Source organism: Alexandromys fortis, unplaced genomic scaffold, assembly GCF_014885135.2.
Source record: "Alexandromys fortis isolate MF-2015 unplaced genomic scaffold, M_Fortis_MF-2015_v1.1 scaffold_107, whole genome shotgun sequence".
In the NCBI taxonomy this organism is placed as follows: Eukaryota; Metazoa; Chordata; class Mammalia; order Rodentia; family Cricetidae; genus Alexandromys; species Alexandromys fortis.
The window spans coordinates 5,125,659-5,134,440 of NW_026067987.1; the positions used below are offsets into that span (position 1 = coordinate 5,125,659).

The window sequence follows — 8,782 nt, forward strand, 5'->3', positions numbered from 1 at the left end:
GGTCCTGAGGAGTTCCATCTGGACGGTAGTCCATGTTTGGGTGCTGGGGAGTTCCAGCTCAACGGGACGGTCCCTGCTTCTACACTGAAAAGATACACCCAGAGACTCATTCACAGCAAAGTCTGGACCAAGACACCAGGCCTCTCCTGGCTCCATTTGAAGGAGGAGATGGGAAGGCGCCAATGCAAGACTTCCTCCAACAACCTGAAAGGCAACATGACTTCACCAGAATCAAGGGATCCCGAAATAAGAAGAATTGTACACCCTACTCCAGAAGAATTAGAAGAAATCGACTCAAAAGTGAATTATATGAAAATAATAGAAGACCTTAAGCAGGAGGTGAAAAACTGCCATAAACAATTAGAGATTACAAACAAAAAGGTAGAGGAAATGAATAAATCGCTTAAAGATACCCAAGAAAATCAAGAGAAACATGAAAAAGCAATCAGACAGGTACGGGAAGCAGTTCAAGACTTGAAGAATGAAATGGAAGTAATGAAGAAAACACAAACCGAGGGAAGATTGGAGATGGAAAATCTGGGTAAACGAACAGGAACTACAGAGACAAGTACTACCAACAGAATACAAGAGATAGAAGAAAGAATATCAGATACTGAAGATACCATAGAGAAAATAAACACACTGATCAAAAAATTAAGTATGTGATACTGTGCGGCTAATTATATGCACAATATTGTACAACAGATATTTTGACCTTACTCATATGCATAGCTAAAATTTATACCCATTGACTAACTCCTCCCATATCCCATTTCAACTTCAGGCCAACAGCAATTTACTTTTGGGGTCTGTGAACTGTCTTTGACAATTTGAAATGGTGTCTAAAACACTTTGATGTGTGAATCTAAAATAGTCAAATACAGTGTAGAATAGCATTGATTTTAAAATGTATGCGTTTAGAGGATGGGGAAATGGCTCACTGAACCAGAGAACTTATATGGGCACAAGGCATTAGTTCAGTTTCCTAGTACTCACATGAGAATCCAGGCATGGCTATCTTTGCCTGTAATCCCAGAATGGGGACACAGAGAGGTGGATTCCCTGGAGTTTGCTTGGCCATCCAATCTTCCCTGGGAAGTTTTTACATGATTCCTAATGTGTATATAAACTAGGTATATAAGTAAAGTTCTTAATGACAATAAATCATAAAGAATATACTGGAATAATTCTTAGATATAAATGTAATCCTTACCTACCATTATAAATAAAAACACATTTGCATACTGAGATGATGTATTTTTTTTATTTCTAAATCTTGACCAAACATTGACACCAAAAAATATTATCTTTAACATTTTTAGAGCTTAACAATTTAAAAAGATTTTATTTTTATGTTATATGTGTGAGTGCTTCGCCTGTATGGATGTAAGTATATTCTGTGCATTCCCAGTGCTCTCAGAGGCCAGAAGAGGGCTCTGGATCCCCTGAAACTAGAGGCCTGTTTCACCTTTGACAAATTTCAGTTATCTGTCTGGATCTCAACTTTGTCAATGTATGAATGTTTCTTTAGGATCACCTCTGATTCTATGATAAAACTAAATTTCTGGTTGATTAATCTATGACACTGAAGACGAGAAAGATACTGGAATCAGTGCATGAAGAGTGGTTTGCATGAAAAATGTCTTTCATAGTCTCTGTATTTAAATATTTCATCCCTAGTTTGTTAGCTGTTCGGAGAGCGTAGGAGAGTGTATGACCATGTCGGAAAAAGTATGTCATTGGAGGTGGACTTTGAGGTTTCAAAAGACTCACATTATTTCAGGTTCCCTGTCTTTGTTTCATGCTTGCCTTTCAAGATGCTCACTCTCAGGTGTTCCTGCTGTGTGCCTGGTGCCAGTTACCATTCTTTGCTCATGTCATGATAAAGGACTTCTACATCTCTGGAACCAGAAACTCCAAATAGACCTCTCCTTTTATAAATTGCTGTGGTCATTGTGTTTTATCATCACAATAGAAAAGTAAATACTTTAGAAGTTGGGTAACAGGTAGTGGACTATTGCAGTGACAGACCTTACCATGTGGATTTCTGGAGAGATGTGGACGTCTTTGGGATTGTTGTGCGGAAAAGTGGTTGGATACTGTAGGCAGAGCTAAATGAGCTGCCTAGTAGGAGCTTGGAAGACATAGATACTGAGAACTTATGTAGACTGCAGAGGCCTAGCTCCAGAGATTTCAGAAGGGAATAATACTAACCAGGCTAGAGACTTTTCCTGTGATATTTTGGCAAAAAAAAAAAAAAAAAAAAAAAAGGCTGCTTTCTGCCCTTATCCTAAGATCTTGCCTGAGACTAAATTTAAAAGTAATGGCTAATTTATCTGAAGGAGATTTCAAGACAGCCTAATCTTGACTCTGTTGTGTGGTTATTAGTAATCACTCTTATGAAGGAATACAATGAAAAAGAGCAAATGAGGCAAAAACAAACAATACCCCCCTAAAAAAATCCCTAAATAAACAAAAAGGGAAAAAGAACACCAGGAAGTTTGATGTTGTAGCCAAGAAATGTGCTGAAAGAGATAAAAAAAAAATTAAGAAAAGGCTTGATCTGCACTGGAATAAAGGAAGGGGTGCTCTCAGAGGAGGACCCCAACCAGATAGAAACAACCTGCAAAAGAAAAAGATCTAAGGATTTTCCATTCTGAGAAAGGAGCAACAAACAAAATCTGTTGCAAGTGTGGTTGAAGAGGGCCAGGTTCAGGCTCAAGCTGGCAGTTAAATTTGTCAACGTCATCCACATAGTGCTGGCTTCACATGAAGGATACATGACTAAATGTGTTATGGGATCTTCCTCTGCAGTTATGGGGAAATGCTGTGGCTTTGCATTATGATATGGCCATAAGTTCATGGGGCTCAGAGTGTGGAGTATGGAGGCTTCAATGAGAGATGTCCCCCATAGTCTCTCTGGATTTGAATGCTTTGCCACAGATGTTGGCCTTATTTATGAACTTAGGAAGAATGTTCTTACTGGTGTGGGGTTTGGTTGCTTAAAGACTTGTGCCATTTCAAGTTTGCACTTCTCTATTTCAGCTTACAGTTTAGTAGTCATTCTAGCTGCCACACTTCCTATCATGATGGCGATGGTCTCTTACCTTTCTGAAACAGTTAAAACCCTTACTTTTATAAGTTTCTTAGCTCATGGCGTTTTATAACAACAAGATAAAACTAGCTAATAAAGTCCAGCATGGAAGTATTATAATTACTTGCTTTAGGTGCAGAGTGGGAGAATACTAGGACTCATTTTGTTGAGGAAACCTAAGTATTGCCCTAGGCAGCGCTTTAAAGTCTTTAACCCCCAGTGTCTTTAACTATATTTTCAAATTAACCATGGATGTAAATGAGCGTTTCTTTGGGGTTTTATTGCTCAATAGTTACTTCAAAAGAACAGAACACAAATGTATACAAAACCACATATTTTTGCATTTCATTCTCCAGTGATGGAGGAGGGTCTTCTGTTTATGTGTTACTTTCATTGGTTAATAAAGAAACTGTCTTGGCCCTTTATAAGATAGAAAATTAGGTAGGCGGAGTAGACAGAACAGAAAGTGTAACGGCGTAAGCGAATGCAGACAGATTGTCAAAATATAGACAGCTTTAATGGAGGAATAGACTTACAGAACCACTGTTCCCGCGGAGACCAGGAAAGCAGAAGAGAGCGCTGGGAGCACGCTCACCAATTTTATAGGAGAACTTTAGCCTGAGGCGAACACGCCCCCTAAGGGGTGGGACTTATCCCTACAAGAAAGCTGGGAGAAAGAAGCAGGTTTAGGCAGCAGCCATGATTCTCCAACCTGACGCAGACGCTATAGCTCTCCTCTCCAAGATGGATGCAGGTTAAGATCCTTCGCAGTAAGCCACTACCTCGTGGTGCTACACACATTATTGGAAATGGGTTAATCAAGATGTGAGAATTAGCCAGTAAGAGGATAGAGCTAATGGCCTAAGCAGTGTTTAAAAGAATACAGTTTCTGTGTTGTTATTTCGGGTAAAGCTAGCCATGCAGGAGCCAGGTGGCGGGAAACAGCCTGCTGCTCATTCTAAACTCCAGGGTCCCTCAGTTTCTTCTGTGGCCCATCCATAGAACACAAATTGAGAAATCCCCATGGAATTGGAGATTAGAATAAACTTTCATGGAAAATATGATTTTGTTGGACTACTTTGGATTGGTTCTAGAAAACTACACAATTCTTATCCCGCTAAGCCAAAGAATTCTCCATTGTAAATCATACTGCGGGGCTAGATGACCTTTACAGTCCTTCCAGATCTAGGATTATATTCTGCCATGATTCATCCTTACTGGCCAGCGAGACGGCTGTGATTTCACTCTTGTTACACCACCTCTACTTTGCTCAAGTTCTGTCCAGTTGGCCCCAGGCTTACTGCGCAGGAACTGCAGTCATAAATTCATCTTCCAATTTCCTTTGCCTAATTTGTGAAGCATCTAGTTAACTGAAAACTCTATTCCGGGGGATAAAAAGTAATGACAAATTGTTTATTATACACATACATACTTCTAATGGCAAGGAACAGGACAGAAAATGTCTTTTGGCCAGAGCATTTTATTTTTACAATTCAGAATTTTTCTAGCCAGTAAATTTTGATGTTTACTTCTTTTCTACAACCCTTTTCCAATGGGAACAGATTTCCATTTAAAAATTAATGACATTTCCTTCCAAGTACACATGCCAAATGAACAGCAGTCACTCAGTGTGGAAGGTCTCCCTCCCCTTCTATAAGTCAGCATACCGCATGCAGAACACGCAGACATTTCCAGAAATGCTAAGGGAAAGTTGTGATCTTGAACATATCACATATGTTTCACAACAACTGTGAAAAAATGGGAGGTAGATTATTTAGAAAACTTAACATTTGTGCTTATGGAAAACAGAACAGTGAGGGAATTCCAAGGAATTGTAGCCTCAGATACGGGTTCTCTAAATATAGAAATGTCCCATATTGGATGAAAACATGCTGGGGCTTTGTTTTATAATTTTAAAGTGTATTACAAAGATGGACCCCAAAACACTGAAGAGGACATGAAGAAGGATACTCAGCTTTGCTGGAAAGTGAAATCATGTGAGTCACAAACCCAGTTGTCTGTTTAAATTTTCTTGAAATGAGGTTTGGTTTGGCCTCAAATTTAAGTCCACTGTCATTCACTTCAGGCTTTATTACCTTCCCAGTGGCTTTTTATGCCTTGTTGTCTTTCTGGCTTATCTCAGAGTTCTCCCTGGGTGCAACCCCTTACAGGCATTCTCTGTACCCATCTCTTATGAATGCAGAGACCAGCAGACATCAGGTAGATGGTGCCCAGTTTCTGAGGATAAACCACTTAATCTAATGTCTGTAAAAAGTTAGTTGCAGCCTTCATCCTTATGGAACTTTCCTATATGTCTCTGACCGTTTTTTTTTTTTCTCTAAGAAACCAAAGCATGAGTGGTCACATGGCAGAAGGAGAGCTAAGGGCATCACTAAAAGAGAAGTGGGGTGGCCCTTGAGAACACAACCTGTTGCTTGTTCTTGTCATCATCACTGCAACAGTCAAGGTTTCATTCTGTCAGACTGTATTTTTCCCTCAAACAACTATTCTGAGTATTCAAGTGAATCAAGTGTTGAAAGATTATTGATCAGTGCGACCTCAGACAATGCTAGAATACAGAACAATTAATTTGGTAAGGTAACTTGCCACTACCTACTGGTGTGAGATGCACATGTAAGCATTCTAAGCAGTCTGTTTGGAGCGTTCATAAAGCATAGCTCATGTACCAACTGTCAAAGTTTTGCGTTCAGAGCCGTTCCACTCAGAGTACCAGAAAGAACACACGACAGCACCAACAGTGACACAGGTAAACCAGTCCAGCCTTTCAGAGGCCTAGTGAGTCCAAGGGCTCCTGTTCTTCAGGAGTGTATAAATGAACCTAGAAAACGGTCAAGTGAACACAGGATGTTGTGGTTTGAATATAGAATGCTCCTCATAGGCTTGTGCAGTTGGCCATTTGGCTCCCAGCTGGTCGTGTTGTTTGGGAAGAGTATGGAATCTTTAGAAGGTGAAGAAGCCTTGCTGGAGGAAGTACCACAGGGGGGTAGACCTTGAGGTTTTATTGTGTGGCTCTAGCTGCTGTCCTTTCTCTGTTTCCAGATGGCTGATGCAATATAATAAACCGGCCTCACGTCCCTGATACCACACCTTTCTCACTATTGAGTCTTTCTCTCTGGAACTATAAGCAGGAATAACGCTCCTTTTCTCCTAAGTTTCTTTTGTTAGGAGTAGTTGATCACAGCAACAAAAAATGATAAGTCCCAGAAAATTATAGATAGCACGATGCTACTTTTTAAAACTTCAGAAACTGACCCCTATACTGTTCAAGCATATACACCAATGTAACAGTCTTTTTTTACTTCTTTTTATTTTATTTTATTTTTTATTTATTAGAGATTTCTGCCTCCTCCCCGCCACCGCCTTTCATTTCCCTCCCCCTCCCCTAATCAAGTCCCCCTCCCTCATCAGCCCAAAGAGCAATCAGGGTTCTGCCCTGTGGGAAGTCCAAGGACCACCGACCTCCATCCAGGTCTAGTAAGGTGAGCATTCAAACTGCCTAGGCTCCCACAAAGCCAGTACGTGCAGTAGGATCAAAAACCCATTGCCATTTTTCTTGATTTCTCAGTAGTCCTCATTGTCCACTATGTTCAGTGAGTCTGGTTTTATCCCATGCTTTTTCAGACCCAGGCCAGCTGGCCTTGGTGAGTTCCCGATAGAACATCCCCATTGTCTCAGTGTAGAGAAGCTAAATAAGGAGAACCCAAAGAAAAACATAGGCATCCTCCGGAATATTAACCTTCATCAGGTGATGAAAGGAGACAGAGACAGAGACCCACATTGGAGCACCAGACTGAAACCTCAAGGTCCAAATCAGGAGAAGAAGGAGAGAGAACAAGAGCAAAGACAACAGAGTCATTTTTAAAAGCCTAAGGATTTTTTACCCCCCCCCCCAAAGCCTAAGGATTTTAAACATAAAATTGGAGACAGTAGTCAATTTGGTGGTGGATAGAGAAGGAAAAAACAATGAATTCTTAGTGGTGCTGTCAGTCTTACTATTGATGCCTTCTAAATCATAGAGAGGTCACATGTACTCATATATATGTAAAAATACAATATCAGAAAGATAAAGGAAAAGGATGAATTTGGGGAAGAGGAGTGGGGGAGGGAGAAAGGAGGGGGAGGAGGGGGAGGGAAATGGGAGGCGGGGAGGAGGCAGAAATTTTTTTTTTCAATAAAAAAATAAAAAAATTATCTTCTTTTGTTTCTTTTTATTCCTAGTCAGGAGGAATGAGTAACCAACTGAGAAGCCTGGAGAAAGTGTGATTGCTCAAGAAACTGCAGTAAAGTCAATCTTGTTGTCTGCAACACATGACTTCCTCCGCAGGAAGTGTCCATGTGGAGCCTTCCTATCAGCTCCAGACATAAGACTCACATCCCACAGGACATGGGAGGCTTTTAGTTGTCACAGGCTTCCCCTAGAGAATCTACTCAGTCCCCGCGCTTGTCAGCCGTGTCATAATTCCGCTCAGGGCAGAACGCTTCCAGCTGTTGTGGTCAGGCAGCAGCAGGTTCCTATCTGAGGACAGCAGGGCCATGTGGCACCCCACAGCTGGGACAGTGTCAGGCCAGCACGTGGTCTCCATGCACAGTAGCAGAGTGCAAGAGACAGCAATTAGCACCAGGAGAATGAAGATGAACGGGACATATACATAACCTTCATAAAAGTGTCATGGGGAGCAGGACTCACAAACCATATGGATGTGCACGGGGGCTTTCTCAGGCATGGCCTTCTCTGTTCCACTGGTCCAAGTGATGGCTTTCTGAAAGTGGTCTTTTTTCACAGCTGTGTCTTCCTGGTCAGCTCTTTCAAGAGAAGACAGATGAAAGATGCCTATCTGCTGATGGTGGAAAAGACAAGAGCTGTTAAGTCTTGGCATTTTGAGGTTTTCTGTGCTCTGAGAGTTTGGGCCAGCTATGAAATCTGCATAAGATGTTGATAGCTCTATAGGTGGTGAACCTCTTCTTGTAAATATTCCTCTTTGACTTTTGGTAATGTTCTTTGGAACATTTCGGCAATGTCCTCAAACATATCTGAAAGAGCAAAAGATGCTCTTAGTGTACGGCAAAACAAAACAATATAAAACAACAACAAAAGCACACAAAAACCCCAGAATCTCAAGATGACTAATTGAAGTAGGAGGTAATTCAAACTGATTTTGTGTTAATGACTGATAACTGAGAGGACCAAAGAACTGATTCTAACAAGCAGACATGAGCTAAAGAAATGATCAAGTTAAGACCATAGTTGGAACTCAGCCACAGTGGGACACTTCTACTACTGGTGACCATGAAGTAAGAAGGTGCTAGATATGCTGGCTTTACTGTAGTTCCATCCCTGGAAAACAGAGGAAGTGGCCACCAATACCATAACAAGGTTTGTTTTCATCTTTTAATGGCAGTAGTGAAATGCAAATTTAGGGCTTCATGCATGTTGAGCAGGCACTGTACCAATGAACCATATTCCCAGCCTTTAGCTACTTTTATTGAGATATAAGCTCCTGATTTAAAACCAAAAGGTCTTTATTTCTCTATTTTCAATGTACCGGATGCCATTATAGGTGCTTGAGATATATCATTCAGAGAATCAAATGGATGCTTCTATCCCTTTCGAAGGTATGGTCTACCAGGGGTGGAGAGAGTGAGCATTGAGACAGGCCATGAAAGATT

At 40.9% G+C, this 8,782-nt stretch overlaps 1 long non-coding RNA gene across 1 annotated transcript in view; it reads left to right on the forward strand.

The window, feature by feature from the left end:
• LOC126511970 (uncharacterized) overlaps nt 1-7,367 on the forward strand; it is a 106,626-nt gene extending 99,259 nt beyond the window's left edge. The window contains exon 3 of the long non-coding RNA XR_007594844.1: nt 7,334-7,367. This is a non-coding gene — a long non-coding RNA (uncharacterized lncRNA). The remainder of the gene's footprint in view (nt 1-7,333) is intronic.
• Nucleotides 7,368-8,782: the final 1,415 nt, after the last annotated feature.